The 18,649-nt window shown below is 47.2% G+C and overlaps 1 long non-coding RNA gene across 1 annotated transcript; it reads right to left on the reverse strand.

Moving 5' to 3' along the window:
- Positions 1-1,416: 1,416 nt before the first annotated feature.
- Positions 1,417-5,225, reverse strand: LOC142047776 (uncharacterized). The gene is made up of 3 exons (XR_012657028.1): positions 5,171-5,225; positions 2,852-2,931; positions 1,417-1,773 (listed from the first exon to the last, which is right to left on the reverse strand). It is a non-coding gene; the product is annotated as an uncharacterized LOC142047776 (long non-coding RNA).
- Positions 5,226-18,649: the final 13,424 nt, after the last annotated feature.

The raw sequence follows: 18,649 nt of genomic DNA on the forward strand, positions 1-18,649 counted from the left end.
CTCACACCCCTTCAGTTAAGAGAACTCCCACTGCACACTTCCTAAGTCCTCCAAGAAGTTCTCAAAACAAGAAGTGACGCTGTTATGTCCAAGGAAAAGAACAAGCAGGAAAACATTTTAAGTGTGTCATAAAGAAGCAATAAAGGGCCCAACCCTATTTTCCTCCTCCTTTGCAGATTACCTTTCACACTAGATTGGCCAAAGCACTAGAAAGCATAATCTAGGGCAGTGGTTCTCAAAGCCGGTCTGCCGCTCGTTCAGGGAAAGCCCCTGGCGGTCCAGGCCAGTTTCTTTACCTGCCGTGTCCGCAGGTTCGGCTAATCACAGCTCCCACTGGCCATGGTTTGCCGCTCCAGCCAAAGGGGGTGACGGGAAGCGGAGGCCAGCACATCCCTTGGCCCACGCCGCTTCCTGCAGCCCCCATTGGCCTGGAGCGGCAAACTGCAACCAGTGGAAGCCGTGATCAGCCAGATCTGCAGACGCGGCAGGTAAAGAAACCGGCCTGGACTGCCAGGGGCTTTCCCTGAGCAAGCAACTGCCTGACTTTGAGAAGCACAGATCTAGGGAGCAATAGATCAGATGACCTATCAGAACTTTTCATTTCTAACATCTGATTTCCAGGAGGATACCGATTAAAAGCCAACTAACTGACTAGACTTGCGGTTCAAAATTAAGAATGTTCAAGAGACTAGATAATCAAGCTCAAGCAAATGTATTGTCTAAAGACAAAGCAATACAGTACGGGAAAGAGAGTTAATACCTCACCAATCCTTCCCAGGAAGCAAAGTCTCAGGCAGCATTTTCAGTTCACCCAGAAGGTGTGCTTCCCGACTGCCTCCTTAAAACAGCAATTTTTTATAGCATGGCTGTTTACAAGTTGCAGAGCACTGTTCACACACTTAAAGTTTAAGTGTAACTAGCCAGCGCTGTCTCTGGTGCCTCCGGTACTTTCCCATCTTTTGTTGGGATAGTTAAGGGGCATGAGGGCACTCCCTAAAGTAAAGCATTCATGCAGCTTCCATGATTTCCTTACGCCGCATTGCTCCTATGTCTAGAACATTCGTCCATCTAGCTTTGGATAGTTTGTGTATCCGCCTAAGCCAAGTGCCAAACCATACGTGTCCCAGAGCATTGTGGGACATATGCCTTAGCATAAGTGAGCAAGAATAACACAATTTAGCATGATCACCCAACACACACACACACAAATCAAATATTAATACCATGCACATAACTATTAATGTGGTATGCGTATAAGTGTGTCTATACATGTACAACCTGTATGCACTGGACAACGAAGAACAGCAGATGGAATGAATTACGAATACACAACTCTTATGTGTGGGTGGAGAGCAGTACAAATTATCAAATAGGGAAGCGAATCTTGCAGTGTGATGAAATGAACACAGCAGGCATGCTAAGAATGATTTATTAACAGAGTAACCAAAGGAAACTAATAGAACAATAACCACAATCCCAAACCCTCCCTGAAACTCATCACTCAAGACAGATTTGATTTGAAAAATAGTAAATCCAAGTAACAAGGAGACAATTGGATCTACTGCCATTCTTCAGCTGAAATTCCATAATAGATGTGGCAACTTTTCCCCAGAGTAAAAAGGTTGAATCAAAATTTTGGAAAAAGGAACATGAATTAAACCTCCTCATTTGTGCCACTCTTTCTTCTCTCTCCTCAGTGTCAGAGATGAATCAGCACCACACTCGCCTGGTACATCACCCTTTATGGAGTTTTTTATGGCACACAAGACAGTGCTAGAACAACAAAGGAGAAATTCTCAGTTCATTTCCAAAGGATGGATTCTTTCACCCAGTAAGTTCGCTCCTAGCTGTTCAAGGAAGTGGGTTGCACTCTTATGGATTTAGTATCAGAGCAATGTGGTGAGAGAGTTGGAAACATTTAATCTGACTAGGGTCAGATGTGACTACTGGAAACAAAGCAATTTGAGAGAGCTAAGAATTCCATGATTTTTATTAAAAAAGACTTATGAAGGAGAAAATTTTTTTTTTGTTTTTTTTTTTTTAACCAAGTAAGCACCCTGCACAGGCCTGGAATTCCAAAGCACTTTACAAAACTGAATTGGTAGCGAATACTGCAGCTTTTAAAGGAAATGCAGCAGTCACGAAGCCACATCTACTCAGGCAAAGAGGCTGATTTTTTCAGTTGTGTTAGCTTAATACAATTGAAGAGTCCTCTTAACATCCATATCAATGCAAGCTAGCACCTTTGAAGTCACATTAGGTGCTCATTTAGTAGCCTGTGTGTGAAACTACATGATGACACAGCCAGCTAACATGCCTTTTAAGAGGTTACCCTGCATGTTCATGGGTGTTATGGCCACTCAGGAAATCAGCATTTCCAAGATGTGGTTTCCAGGCATGCAATTTTCTGTTCTCTGTCGGATCCACAAGCAAGTGGAAGCTTTCATATACAAAGCACATGGTGTGAAAAGTCTCTCTCTCGCTTGCATTTTCATGCAGAAAGCAGCAGGTAAAATGCGCTGCACATGCAAAGCTGGCTGGGTTGAGATCCCTTTAAAATATGGCTGCTACAATTTGTGCTCTCTCTCTCTGGACAATAAGAGCCACACTGGCATGTGGAATCATTTGGGAATTCTCCCAGTGCAAACAAGCCCAGGGCCAGCCCAGTTATAGCTTAGGGGCAGGAGATGGCTTCCTAAGAGATACGAGCGCTGCAAATTTTCAAGTGTACATTTTTTGTAACCTGATGTTTTTGAAAAGAAACCTCCCCATTGCAGATGCCGCAGAGGAGCAGCAAGGGGCAGTGATATGGTGCCAAAGGAACAGATTTCGCCCCTTTCAGAAACCTTACCTTAGAAGGGTGGCAATGAGCAAAGCTGGGCTTCAATCCTGGTGCTCTAAAGATTGGGATTTTTGCTAAGTGGAGGTAAACTGAAACAAACAAACACGCACATCTCAGCACTCATAGCCTGCAAGGAGCCAGATGCAGAATTTCACGCATTTGCCAAGTTTAGTCAGCCTAGCATGGAGCACTGGGAGACAATATAATGGTTGGGCGGGAGTGATCAGTGAAGCTCTATGGTGCATGGAACAGGTCTTTCAGGTTTGCAGGGGTCATGTGCTTTATAGTGCTATAGATAATGTTAGAGACGGTGCTCTTTGCTTGGTTCTCAGTCAGATCAGATTGGTGACCACCCATGCTATGAGGAGGTGAACCTGCTGGGAAACCTGGAACATTTTCCTTTGGGCTTAGGGGGTTCTCAAAGTGAATTCAGGTTTCATCCTACTAGTCTCCCTGTGCTGGCTTCACTGGGAGATCCAAGTGGGCAGAGAGCTCGCTGGGTCAGGGGCCCAGAGATGAATCCCATTTGCCCTGTCATTTAAATCTGTCACATACATCATCAAGGTGGGTCAGAGATTTTGGTATTGTAGTTGAAGGATACCTAGGGCTCTGCGTTAGGGGGAGAAGAACCCAAGCGCGCGGCAGAAAGGAAGCTAGGCTGGTACAGGTGAGAGTCCTCCATCTAGGGCACGGGCACGTGTGGCCTCCAGCCAGCCCAATACATCTATTTAGATACTGTACTTTGGTTTTTCAATTCAATTTTTCTACCTCCCTGATTGGGCTCCATTTTTCACCCTATTTTCTTGTTTTTTCCCATCCTGCCCTTTTTCACAGCACCTCAGTGACGCATGAACTCTATTTCTGCAAATGGGCCCAGCCAGACCCCAACACTGCATCTGAACAACCGCCAACCTCAGTTGTTTGACATCCAGACCCCGGTGCCAGGGTTGTGGGATTAGCCCATCTCCACCAGTAATGAACTAGGCAAGGGGACTTTGCTCATCCCTCTCTTGCACACTGGCTTGATTGGAACCTAGGTGTGACAAGTGAGCCACAAGGAAAACCCAGCACATCTTTTCCATTTGATCCTGTGAGCTTTCTTCAAAACCAGGCAATGTGGGACATGGCTTTGCATCTCTGCTGTGGGACCACTTCACTGCTGCTGTTGCAGATCTGAGCAGAAAGCAACCTGCCTGCCTAGCACATGGAAGAGGCGAGCAGTGGTCCAGTGTTTGTACAGGAATTATGGCTCTCTGGAAGCACCTAGAGATCCAGTGGCCGGAGGCAGATAAGGAGGCTACCTCTGAAAGGCACAAAATCAGAGAAGTTACTAATCATCACAAACACTTTAACTAGGGTTTTGTGGTGAGTGAACATACCAGGATATATAACTCCAGGGTGGTTAGTGAACTCGTATATGATTTGCAAACTCCAACAAGCTTGGAGGACGAAAAACCTTGTAAACACCACATCCATCCTCAGAAGGAAGCAGATCAAAACGGGATTTGAAGAACCAGTTTCTAGGCCCAAATTAAAGGGGCACTCGTGTGTGTTTCTGATTTGGTGCATGCATCTGGGCTTACACAGACTCAGGGGTGCGCTGAAGTGAACTTTGGAAAGTTGGGGCCTCAGTGTTCGGTACCATACACACCCCGTTATTAAATATTTATACTGCAGTAGCACCAAAAGGACACAACCAGGCCCAGGTGCCAGGCAGTACACAAACACGTAAGAAGTGCTATTCCCTGCCCCCAAAAGCTTGCAGCTGAAAGATAAAATGCAACTGATGGACGTGATAAACAGACAGGCCTAGACAGGACCTATGTGGAGGAGGGGAGCGGACAGAGTCCAGAATTCATGTACAAATGCAATCCATTATGCTGCCGCTTTGTTACTTTTTCAGTGCTTGGGTTTCTGTTGGTTGGAGGAAGCCATTTGGGAGAGGAAAGCTTTAGAGGGCATTTCAGTAAGGAGCATGATTGCAGCAGCTTTTACATTTCTCAAGTGGCTTTCCTGTGCGACTTCGGGCTCTCTCTCTGACAGCCCTGTAAAAGGGAATTCCCAAGATGGAGGGCAAGTGAGAAGGGAACTTCACTCCCATAAATGCACTTTTTAAAAAGAATCTCCATTTCATAAATCCTTTTCTTACGGTCACTATCTCATGAAGGCAGCAGCACATGTCCTACCTACCTACCTAGGTAAGACAGGGAGTGCCTTCTGCAAATTACTGCATGAGGCATTTGTGATCACTTAACACAGCCCACAGAGATGTAGACTATGTACTTGGCAGACAAGAAATCACTGAAGAAAACATCTAACTGGACTTACAGTTGATCTCCTTTAGTATAATTTTCAGGATGAAAGCTCTCAAGGGTGCCTGAAGACGTACAATCTGAAACACAGAAATGACCTTGTAAGTACATCAACAATGTGCAACATCTACAGACATCACCAAACAATCTAGCAGCAACAGGACTTCAGCTGGGCCTGGAAGAACTTCAGTGTGTTTGTTTTCTAGGAGAGCAGTTACCAGATCCATTTAGGCTTCTGTGAGCATGTCAGATCCATGCTCCTGTCCCTCCACTGGCTCCCAATCAGACCAAATTTCCATCTATGAACCACAAAGACATTTGCACCCCACTGGGACAATGGAGATCACAAAGATCAGGTCAAAGCATGTAAGAGCTGGGGACAGGGCCTGGGGCAAGAAGTCCCACTTGTGGAATAAATTCCCAGAGATTAAGTGAATCCAGAATGATACTCACAGCAGAATGACACACTCAGCACTGACCACCCTCTTCTGCCCAAACACTTACCCCCAGCAGAGTCTTTTCCCCAGAAAGGAAGAAGTGCCAATGACTCCAGGAAGTCCCCTAGAGACTTTGCTGTTGCTGTTAATTTTACATGAAAGGGGCTCAGACAGCCTGGGGACAGGCAGCAGTACAAAGTGCTAAGACACCGTGATCCATTGATCAAAGCCATGCTGGGTTTGTACATTTTTCAAAGGAAAAGGAATCATTTGTTGAGTGAGAGCAGCAATGTCTTGCCCAGTATTCGAAGCCCCACCCTCCCCAGCCAGAGCCAAGATCCCTTTTCCTTTCCCTCCAAAGGGCACATTCTGCCCTCAAAGCCAGGGCCCAGGCATGCCTATGCAGTACTATTTCCCATCAGACAGAGGAAAAATGATACAACCATTCAAAATTCCAGTCGGAGCTTTTATTAATCATTTAAAGCCTTTTGTTCTTGATGCAAAAATGCCAAGTTATCCCTCCTAGGTCGCTGGACTAGCAAAACATTTGTCTTATGAGCAAAATAAAATTGTATGAGACTATATAACAACCCTGCAGTGGGTGGTTACTCCCCTCCACCCTCCAACAAAAATCTTTCTTTAAGGCGACAACAAGAAAGTTTGGTAAGAATATAGAGTTCACTGGGTCATAGATCCAGGCCCCTGGGCGGGCTGAGAACCCGAGCTGTGCCCTCTGACTTGCTCCTCCATGCCCTATACGAGTGACCTACTCTTTCCATCTCTGAGCTATGAGGAGCAGCCTCATATTTCGGTGTTCCCCCAGGGGCCAGCATCCTGCTGGAATGATGGAAAGGAGCTGTGAAGAGTCAGGCTCCTGATTTCTAACAAAAGTTTGTTTCTGCTTCCTAGCACACCACAGAGATTAATAAAAGCAAGGACTTACAATGACAGGGCCCACGACTGAGGAAAGCAGCTTGAAATGCAATCTGTGGAAAAAAACCAGCTCGGACTTATCAATCTCAAAATCATTAGCCCATACTTTAGGTCCCAAAATATCTAAAAACCTAAAACCCAGTGGTAAGGGAGCCCCATTGCTCTCTTCATTACCCATCATTTCTGCTCAGGATCCTAGTCTTCAATATTAACCCATTCTGGAGACAATACTTGGAAGACTTGATACCTGTCCAGGGATGCAGTGAATTGCACCTTTCCTTCAACCAGCTGGAGGGTGGCAGCCAAACCGAGTTCCTGCAAGGAGGAAGTGAGTCACCAATCAGCTGATCTGAGTGTCAGCACCTGAGCTCGGAGAACAGACCATCAGCTGCAGAATACAGGAGGGACATTTCCTCCCTGCTTGGGTTGAGCTACTCAGAGAAAGGAAACCAACCATGGTCCCTCAGTGAATTCACTGGTATCGCACGAACACTCAGAACTCTAAGCAAAGCCTTCCCTTGCCACCTTGCCATTACTTTCATCAAGGGGTAGAAAGGGAAAATTAAGTGGTCCAAGATCTTTCCCACAGTCCCAGAGTAGCTGGAGAATTCTGCTAAATTGATCAGGGAGGGAATAGTTTAAAATGCTTTCACAGGACTTCAATGTCAACACCCTATTGAGCTGAACAGAGGCAGTTTGCTCCTCTCAGAACTGCTGGGCCAAGAGGCCCCCATGGATTCTGTCAGACCGTGCAGTCAGATGGTACTAGCGCTGCCTCAGTTAGCAGTCCGCTCACATGTGGCAGATCTGTTCTGCAGCCGGGAAAGCTACACTCAGCTATTCTAACAACACACAAGCTTGGATTTTGCAGGACCTGATGGAGCTGCTAGAAAAGTGCTGCTTCAGCAAAGTACTGCATCCCTGCACACCACAAGCACGAAGTGCCACGGACAAGGTCTCATTTCCTACTGGGATATTGGCCCCTCCTGAGCCAGACTCTGTCTAACCACACGGTTCAAATCTCAGCTCATGCAGCTTGATGGATTTTTTCTGTGACTGTGGATGAAGTTTAAGGCTGGAAAGCAATAATATTTCATTCATACGGATGGGACAATGCTCTGGAAGCTGCACTGTGGTTATTCAATACAGCCTGGAACAGAATGCATTTTTCCAGAGGTTCTTTTTAACCAGAGCTGGGATCTACTGAAAACCATTGCTTAATGCTCCGCTTTCACAGTTATTAGCAAGGATGCTGCTCCTCCAGCTGCAGAATCAAACTTGTCACAGACACGGAGCACGTATTCATCAATATGAATGAATGACATGTTGCTGTAAACCCAAACCCATCCGTCAGCCTCTGCATACAGAAAGCCAGTATCCACTGGGCAGCAGCTCCTCCATTTTTCACCCTGTGGAATTAAATCTGATCTTTCTATCTCGGTACTTACTGCTTTCAAAGCAATGAGGAGCACAGGTTTCTTGTTTCCCTTTTTATCCATTATCTGCAGGCTGAGAGTGAGATTCATGGCGCACAGGTTCACATCCAGACCGACTGTCAGAGGTGTGACCACTTTGGTAACAATGAACAGTGAAGAAGAGATTGGAGTGCAGGTTGGGCACTGTGAGAAAAAAGGAGTCAAGGACTAGATTTAACCTGAAAAACACACACAACGAGATGGACGTGGGCCCTCTCATGGATCCTGGAGACGAAAGACAAGGAGACAACAGGTGACAGTAGGGGCATGATGAGGTATTCTGAGCCCCTGCAGTAGGTGGAGCAGTAGATGTTGTGTAATCCCCAGAGACACAACAGCAAATGCAGATTTTGACTGTCCTGCTCGTGTGATCTCAGAAGTCCTGTCAACCCCAACATCTCACTGAGATGAAGATTCACTTCATCTTACACTCTCTTCACCCCCTTTTTCTGTTGACAAACGCTGTCTCCTCTCCGGACAGGCTGTTTCTTTCCAACACATACAAGATGAGCCAATTTTCTTGGAGGGCCTGCAGCTTTCCATTTTAGCAGTCACAGCCCAGACTGTGGTAGGACAATACTCCCCTCTCTCTGGGGGGACTGCTTTTTTCTCAGAGGGTGCAAGAGCATCAGTCCATGTAGCTGGGACATAAAAACCAAACAGCAGGACTGGGAGCAAGAGCCAAGGCCCCAGGTGCCCCGGCCCCTACACAGTCAGGCACGGAATGAACACTCAGACATCAGCAAGGTCTGTTGTGCAGTAGGACAAACAATGTGACATTTGGTCTGACAGAGAATTATCACTGTGTGACTGAGGGGGACTCACCTTGGAAACAATCAGTTCAGAGAGGATCAGCTCCAGGGAGAGAGTGTCAAGAAACTGAAACAAAAATGAAAGAGAGACACATGGTGGATGAAATAGAGTCTGTCATTGGACCAGGGTTTGTTGGCGTGAGACAAGCTTTCAGGCTACACAGAGAGCTTCTTCACGTCATGTTCTGCGTAAGCTCCACAGTTGGGTTCTCTCACCGACAGAGGTTGGTCCAATAGAATATATCACCTCCCCCCATTGTCTCTCTGATATCCTAGGATCAACACAGCTACCACAACACTGCATTCAAAAATTAACAGTCAGCTGAAAATGCTGCACCTTCCCCAACAGTGTCTGTCTCATCCTCCTCCTCCTTCAGGGGATGGTCACTCCACCCACATGAAGCCCCAGTGAATGGGTATTTTTGTTTTGTGTTTTTAAGAGGTGAAGTGTACAGGTGCTGCAGAGGGCACAACCCGTGCTGGGGTGATGAGACTTGTAGCTCCATGCCCCAGGGCTGCCTCTGAACATGGAGTACATGGTTACCCCAGCTCCAAAGGAAGTTTGAGTGCCAGCTGTTTGAACTAGAGGGAACCATTTTAAATCAACTGCAGCTCCTGTACAGTTTGACTTCATCTCATCAGACTTTGCTGGAACGTTCTCCTTTGCCATTACAGTAATCATGGCGAGTTTTGGAACCAACCTATTTTTCCAGCCAAAACTGCTGGGATCTGAGCAGGTGAACATAGGATTTAGCTGACTAGATCTCTGTCCTTGTTCCCACTACGCTCTGTGAAACCCCACCTGACAGGGTCAGTAAAGGTCTGCAGTGCTATTTGGCTCTTCTCCATAGGATTTTTTTTTTTTTTTTAATTCTAACCATATTCTGTAGGTTTTTCCTCCTAGCCCAGACTTTCTATAGCTTTTAATTTTCAGGTGAATGAAGACCAAACGGCTGCATCAGTAAGGATATAGCTTTGCACAGAGATCTCCAAACCCCGCGGAGGCAGCACCATATCTGATCAGGCTCCAGGCCTAGAAAGCTGGAGATTAGACAATTTCAGTATTTGCATAAAAAGTGCATATTTAATGAACATGCACTGCCTCGTTTGTATATTCAGCCTCTTGCCTGTACTCCCAACTTAATCCTCTCTGGTCTTCCCTTGAATTCCCCTCTTAATTTTCCCACTCATACCTCCTCTCCCTGGCTGACCTCCTGTTCTCTCCCTTGGCTTTCCCCTTTGTCTATGCCCCATGCATCTGATTCTCTCCAACTCCCCTTATACTCTACCCCCCAAAACCCTTCATTCAGAGATCCTTCTTCAAGCACGTCCTCAAACCAGCAGCAGCCACGCCAATATAGCTAGAGTGACTGCAACGCTGCACCACTCTACCCATTATACCGCCCAGCACTCTAGCCTGGTCACCTGCAGCGTGGAGCGAGTCTCCCAGCCCAGGCAGACAGACCTATGCTAGCAGGGCATGCACTAGTGTGCTAAAAGAGCAGCGCGGACATTGCAGCACCAGCAGAGGCTTGGCCCAGCTACCCGAGCTCAGATCGAGGGGGATAGGCCTTAAGGCTGCAGGACACTTGGGTGCTGTGCTCTAACACACCTCCTTCTATATAGCTCCCTGTGCTGGGCCAGTGAAAACAGGAGACAAGCAGGTGCTTAGGAAAGGGCTCCTAAAATCAAGAGCTTCCTGGGCTGACCCAGGAGGCTGAAGGGTTTGGTGGAGGACCCTGACTCCACAGTAACGCCCTGAAGTTCCAGTGACGGCATCGCTCACCGTTTGAGGGGTACAAGAGAAGGAATGGGGTTTCTTGAAGACTGTGTAGGAGAGGATAGAAGTGATGACATTCTCTCCTATGGCCTCAGAAGTATGATTCAGTTGTGGCAATATCACAAAATCCTCCGAGAGGGGCAGAATGGGGATCTTCTTCCCATTGTCAGCCACGTATTCCGTCTGAAAGCAGAGATCAGAAAAGCCACTTCGCACAACGAAAAGCCCCTTAATTATGAGTCTAAAATAATTATTCTAACTGTCAAAGGCACAAAATGAGGGAGAAAGAAATTACTCATGCAGTACTGAGGGGAGGGATTCATGCCTTCTGTGCACATAACACTCTCCATAGCCTCAGTTCACGATCCTTCAGTACGGATATGAATAATTTCCAGCAATAAAAGTGATAGATGTGGGCACCAAATCTGTGCAGAAAGAAGCAAAGCCCCTCAAAGAGTGGGCCCTTTGGGAGCTGTGCCCTTGGCATATGGAGCAGAACGAGAGGATTCACCCTCCACCCTGTAATCCAAAATCACTTGCCAGACACTTGATTCACCTTTGCTAGTAAGGGAGGCACAAATTCCACAACCCTGAGCCAGTGGTGGCCACTGCAGGAGGATGAGACCCCCTGGGAGAGCAAAGTGTAAATTCAGTTCAGACTATATGGGAGAGGGGATTGAAACTATGACCTTGGGATGGAAAAGCATGGGCCTCTTCTGCCTGAACTAGAAGACCCAGGTCAGATTCATACACTTCTATGTGGTCCAGGCAGAAGAGGGGGACAGAGAGCCACCATGCGTAAGGATGGGTTACAGGAGCAATGGCCAGTGGCCATGCCGAGTCCTGTACGATTGGTTAAACCCCATCATCTAGCCTTGCAATCTACAAATCCATAAGGGACCATCGTGATCATCTGCATTGCACAGGCCAAATAATTTCACCTGCTGTTTCCTACCTGAACACCCATAACTTTTGGTTGAGCTGCAGCATCTCTTAGAAAGACACCCAGCCTAATGTAAAGACGTCAAGTGCCGAAGCATCTGCTACATCCCTTGGGAAACTGTTCCAGTGGTTAATTATTCTTGCTGTTAAAAAAACGTGCTTTATTTCCTATCTGGGTAACTGCGAGCCGTGAATCAATTAGGTTTGTTTATCTGCAGAGCAACCCTCTCGCTCTCACTCTGCTGGGTTGCTGTGGATTTGGTGAGTAAGTCTTTTCAGGATCAGGGGCTAGATCAGTACATGCTAACTGACATGAATAAGGGCAGCAGAATGGATCCCTATGTGAGACTGTGACTATCCTGACAGCTGACAAGTTACCCTGTGGTTTTTCTGTCACTTACTTCTCTGACCAATGTCACAGAAGGTAAGAAAGCTCGGACACCTTTCAGAGTTTCAGGGCTAATCCAGCGTAAGAAAGTTGTGAAATCTTAGTCTCAGAGATGTTACGTAGAGTCTACACACTTACCTGTACAGGAATTTCAATGAATTGGTCATTTACTTTTGGAGTTTGAGCCACATACAGGAGCTTTCCCTTCTCAAATGGGAGAACAGCTGCATGGAAAGGAAAAACGTTTACAACACGTACCAGAAACAGGGAGGAGAATCACTGAAAATGGAAGATGCACAACCCTGAGCTGGGATTTCAGCAAAATTCCAGATAAATTTAAAGATAGGTTCCAATCAATGGAACATCTTTTCCAGTAAACTTGTCAGAATTAGATATAAATGACATTAAGACACAAGAACCTCCTCTTCCAAGAGAGAATCACCTTGTCCTCATGCCCAGAACTGAGAGAACGTGCACCACAGTCATTTTCAAACACAGGTAAAGATGCATTCCATGCCCAAAGAGCATTTGATTGAACTTAGGCTATGTCTTCACTACCTGCCGTATTGGCGGGTAGCAATTGATTGCTTGGGGATCGATATATCGCGTCTCATCTAGATGCGATACATCGATTCCCGAACGTGCTTATATCGATTCCGGAACTCCACCAACACAAACAGAGTTGCAGAGTCGACATGGGGAACCACGGACATTGATCCCGCACTGTGAGGACGGTAAGTAATTCGATCTTAGATACTTCGACTTCAGCTACATTATTCATGTAGCTGAAGTTGCGTATCTGAGATCGATTTTCCCCCATAGTGTAGACCAGCCCTCAGACAAAGCAGAAAACCAGACAAACCAAGACACTGGTCAATGACTGAGGCAAGGGAGGCTGTGAGGATAATTTGGGGCAAAAAGCAGCATATAAATACATGTTATCTTCAAGCCAGACATGCTCTGCCACAAGCTGGACCTAAGCTCTGCAGCAAGCTGCTTGGATTGTGCTGCAGTGCAATGAAAAGTCTATGTCAGCATGTGATAAGTCTAAAGCATGTGTACTGCAAACTTAAATGTTAGGCTGAGAAGTAAAGTCAAAACAGCATTTATTAGGTGTTATTATTGAATTCCATTTGTTTTAGGATCTTCCCACATATTCATGTTTTGATATGCTGCCAATTGTTGTCTTTATGTCTCTAAGTCAACCACGCACTGAGCTGAATGGGGCTATTCAAAGCTCTCAGATATTGTTTCAGGATGTCTGCAGACTCAGGCAGACGCCCCAGTATTGGTTACACTTGGCCACATGTTCAAGGTTCTCTCTACAAACATGAAGGATAGAAACCTTATTGTTTTCACTGTAAGCTGAAGATTCTGGAGTCTAGTTGTGCTGCAAGGGATGAATTCCACAAACTCCCAGGATACACTGGGCCCTGACTACTATTCCAGTCAAACAGAAGAGGATTCAGACTTGTGACAAAACACTGTATCCCCCACCAACATAGCCCCCTACCCATCCCTGAACAGAGCAGAGACATGACCACTCCACCAGACAATGGGGGAAGGCTGTGCAGACTGCACTCAGATCTGGTAATGCCTCTCCGAGACAACGTTAAGGACAGTGAGGGGGGAACTCCATACAGGCCCCTATTCTAGCTGACCTATACCATATAGACCTTAAAAGCTGCAGCGGAGTGGCTGAGTAGTAAGACACTTTGAGTACGTGCACGCTAGAGCTAGGGCTAAGCTCCAGCTCGAGGAGACATACCTGCACTAGCTTGGATCACACTAGTGTGTTAAGAATAGATGCGTAGCTGCAGCAATGGAAGCAGCAAAAGGAGCTGGCTGCCCCAAACACAAACCTGTGAGACCAGCGGTACATACACAGGGCAGCGAGCCCTTCTGCTGCTCGTGCTGCTATGGTTACACTTCTGTTTTTAGCATGCTAGCGGGATGGGAGCATCTCCTCCCACCAGAATTTCCACCTTCCAGCTCCAGTGCAGATATACCTTGAACCGTAGAGATGGGGGGATCCTTTCCTGCCCCCGCCCCAAACGCTTCTAATAGTCCCTGACAAAAGCTGCTTTACTCTTACTTTCCATCGGGCTGATGTGGTGTTTGGGAATAGGGTCAGTAAGTAACATGCACGTACGAATATTGGTGACATCACAGCAGAATGTTCGGAAGCTTTCTCAATCCATCACTGGCTTTGAACGCTTGGCAGCTGACCTCCCAGTGATGTGCCGCAGGCCATCCATCCATCCATCCATCCATCCCCTACAGCCATGATCTGTTGTGCTGGGGTGGTCACCCCACACTAGCCTGGGAAGCACCCATGCGGCTCAGCAGGGCTAAGCAATCTGACAGGCCATACATGAGGGAGGATCAGGCTGACAAACAATCCCTCACTGAGGATGGAGCCCAGCTGAGCACGAGCAGGTAGGGCTAGTTGAAGGTTGAAACGGGTTGCAGCATGGAAGCCTGCAGTCACTGTCTGGGCTTAGAGAGGGAAAGGCGGAGACCCGGGGGAGAGCAGATGCCGGGGACCCTGTCCCTGAAGGAAGGGTTTACCCAGCTGGTGGAGCAGAAGCCTGAAGGGGTGGAGTGGGAAAAGGCTCCAGGAAACAGCAGCGAGGTTGGGGATGGTGCAGACTTCGGCAGCTGATCTTAGGGTCCCTGAACTGGAACCCAGAGAGGTGGGCAGACCTGGGTTCCCCGCCAGCCCCTGGGGAAGTGGCACTGCCTTGGATTGGACTACCGCCGGGAACAACACCCAGGCAACCAGTCCAGGGAGACTGATACCCCAGAATGGGGAAAACACAGTGACTGGCCAGTGGGCCCAGCCACAAAGAGGGAGCACGCTGCAACTACTGGAGCCTGAGAGGGGCCGCAGTGTGAGCAACAGACAGGCTGGGGTGTCAGACCAGGCAGAGCTATTCCTCAGATACAGCCCAAGCAATGAGCAGGGAACCCAGGACACCTGTGACCATTCCTTCCATGGCAGCTTTTCTCACGGTCATTTCCATCTCTGCGCTTGATGTGGCCAAAGTTTATGCCTGTCACTTTCCAACAAAAGGGTCTGTTGCTCTCCAACAACATTTCTAACATAAGCATGTTATCCAGGACACTCACAAAAGCCTTTGCCAGCACCACACTGCAAAGGCAGCAATAGGACAGTATTCCTTCAAAAAGTCTGTAAGCTCTCTAGTTGTGCTCTGTGTTACAGGAACTGCCACCCAGAACAGCAGTGTATATATGCAGGTAGGCTTTGCATGCGGTGTATGTTCAGTAAACAGTGTTCTTTGGACCCTACTATGCTCAGGTGGTTCCCTCATATTACGTTTGTTGTGTAAAGACGAAAGATACAACAGCTGGGATCGTCTTACTCAAAGGCAGCAGCGCCAGGAGCAGGTCTCTACACATGTAGAGCTTCTGGATGGGCAGACAAAAGCACAAAGCTTCCTTCATTGAGCTTACTGGACACAGAAAGAAAACCCAAAGGAAGATAGTCCATGGCACTTACAGTTAATCTCACTCAGCATCTTTGAATGCCCGAAGGAAATACAAGCTGAAAGTATTGTAGGCGTCTGTAACACAAAGCAAGAGACCCAATCAGGGAGGAGGAAATCACTGCGATGGTCTGGGTGACTTTCACTGACAGGAGTATTTTTGTCCCTGCGATTTGTACAGTGGTTAGTGAATTCTTAGGATGGGATTTTTTTTTAAGGAGGCAATTAGAGGTTGGAGCCCCATGACATTGCCTAGCACCATTACCACTGGGGACAGAGGTTCTGTTCCTCATTGGGCTCTGCTCTGTGCTCAAGGCATGGAGGGGAAATCCCCCCGGAAGCCAAAGATATTGGGCCAGATGCCTTCCCACCCTTTGCCCAGGGAGGGGAATAACTGGCTATAGGAATGTATTTGCCGTCTCACACCAAGGGCTGGTGTGACAGCTGCCATCCTGGTCCACGGTGGAGATTAGAAGCAGGAGTCTCTACAGCATGAGCTACAGAGCCCAGTTTTGTATCCGGGGGTGTGATGGCCTCACTCCCTCTACAGATCAGACACACGGGAAGACGTGTAACACACCAGCCAGCAAGTGATGCTAGAGTGAACCTCTAAGTCTGGAGTAAGAGGAAGCAGCATCATAAAACCTTCTCTGCTCCAGAGGGAGGAGTAACCCACTGCAGTCCTGACAAAGGTGGCGGTGCAGCTTACTTCTCACTTCACAAGGGCCAGCAAATGGAGTGGAGGTCAGAGCCAATACTCTGCCTCCACCAGCTCACGGTGGTGGATCGGGGAGGTGGGAGAGGAGTCTGGCAAAGCCTCTCCCCTTCCTCGCCATGCCTGGACTAGCCATCCAGAGATGCTGGGAGGGGGAGGGGTGTTTTACATCATCCTTACTCCTTCACACACTAGCAACTGGCAGGCTTGGGTAGGAAATTTACCTTGACTTGTAACGCCAGTAGGATGTTGTTCCCTAGGCTGGCTGTCACGCTCACATTGATATCGCTGCATGCAAAATTACAGAGAGTAAACCAACAAAACCCAAAACCGGCATCATGAGAGAAATAAGAGAGGTACGGTCAGCATGGAATGGTCCAAAGCACATTTCAATTTTAAATGGTGCCTAAACGGACCCCTCCTTCAGGAGGGAGTCGGTTGGCACGCTGATGAGTTTGGGACATTTACTGTAGACAGAGACCATATATACTGAACAGCTCTAATTTCATTGCTATCCCCAGGCCAGCTGAGTTTTGTGAATTAAAGCTTAGTCCATCAGGATCGTATTCTGCAGTCATTCCACTGATCCTGGTTCTGCAGAGTCGATTATTTATCGTGTTTATTATGGGAGTGTCTAAAGGCTACCTGAGAACAGGCTCCTTTGTGCTAGGCTCTGCACAAGTACAGAACAAGAGACAGTCCCCATTCCAAAGAATTCACACTGTAATCGAAGTCAATGGCACTGTAATATACTGGACCACATGGGAATCTACTTCTCTGGCTACTTGAACTCAACAGAATTCAGCCATTCTGCTGATAAAGATGGACGTAAGACATACAGATGCTAGGTAGGAAATGGAAATGTATCCAATGAAGAGTGACAGGGTGATATTGACAGACCCAGCACAGAACACCAGCACTCACAGCAGGTTGATACCGATGTCCTTGAGAACCACCGCACATTGACAATCCTTGATGGCAACGCTGGTGGTAAGCGGCAAATACTTAGGCAGCAGAACAAGCGCACTGCAGTCTACACGCACATTGATGGTGGTCAGGCCAGACAAGAGGATAGACCAGCTGCAGAGACAAACACACATGAAACAGACAGTCGCACACAGTGTGGCAACTCTATGATCTGCGCTGTGTAAATGGAGGCTTGTTTCCAAATACAGGATGTGTAAATTGAGCAAAAGCAGTTTCCTTCCACCCCTGCCACCACCACTGTTCTTCCCACCAGTCAACTCACTCACTGGCCACCCCGCAAGGGCTCCTCGGATTGCGCTCTGTGCAGTAATAGCCCGGGGCCAGATTCTCACACCCTGACTCACAGTGCATGTTACCTCACTTCCGTGGGTACCCCCCGATAGCAGTGGGAACAGTCCATGTGAGCAAGGATGGCAGAATCTGGTCCTAAAGAGAGCAATGAAAGGTGCAAGTGTTACATGTGTAGATTTGCTTTGCAGTGAGGAAGGATTGTAAATACTTTGATCCCCTTGAGAGAAGTCCACTCCTGGTTTTCCTTCAGGGGACGCTGTTTATAGGCTCCAGGCAGTGGCGTTGTTCAGTCAATGCACTCTCCCCTCTGGAGGCCTGGGCTCAAATCCACATTTATAGGAAGTCACAAGGGATCAATGGAGAAATTAGAGACAAATGACATAGGCTATTTAGTCCATCATCTGAGATCATGGCAGGATTTTTCCCAGCAGCGGATTCACCAGCGCTTTAGGGATCCGGTTTTAAATGACTCATGAAATGGAGCCTCCACTCCACAGAAGCCTATCCCCATATCTTACAAACCTGGTCTAGCCAGTCCAGAGGAAGGAGGAGAAAGACAACCATATGAGAAAACCATCTAGCAGCAAGCCAAAGGGAGCCAGAGACACAGGAAACAGGGAGAAGCTGTCGGCCAAGAGAGCGAGAGATACAGGAAATGGGAGAAGCTGGCCAGCTCTGCAGATCAGAGACCTGCTTTATATTGACTTCTGTCATTGAGAGATTCTGAAATGTTAAAAAAAAAAATAAGTGTGTATATTATCAGGCAAAAAATCTGAATCTGAAGCTAAAGTTGAGAGCAGGGAGTGGGAGTCACTACAGAAGCAAAGAGGAAGTGAATGTTGTAGGTTTTTTAAACACAAACATTAGAACGCTGGATATTCAAAGTTAAATTCCCACTTTAAAAAACCAAACAAACATTCTGAAGTATGGAAATGTATTTTTGCCCACACAGTCTGAGCGTGACCTCCTATATCACTAGACAACCTCCAGAAGCTTGGATCCAATGCTAACAGCGACCACTGAGCAGGGGCTTCTCAGCGGTGACTCCTCAAAGAAAGAGCGCAGTTTACTAGACTGTCCTATTCTTACCTTTAGAATAATTACAGGCAGCTCTCCCACTGAAGGAAAAAGCTACACTTGCCTAAATCACAAACTCATGCGATTCCTGGCTTCTTTAGGACCAACTCATCAATGGAAATATGCATTTGGCCACTTTGTGCATGAAC

This window comes from Chelonoidis abingdonii, chromosome 14 (genome assembly GCF_003597395.2).
Source record: "Chelonoidis abingdonii isolate Lonesome George chromosome 14, CheloAbing_2.0, whole genome shotgun sequence".
Taxonomy (NCBI): domain Eukaryota; kingdom Metazoa; phylum Chordata; order Testudines; family Testudinidae; genus Chelonoidis; species Chelonoidis abingdonii.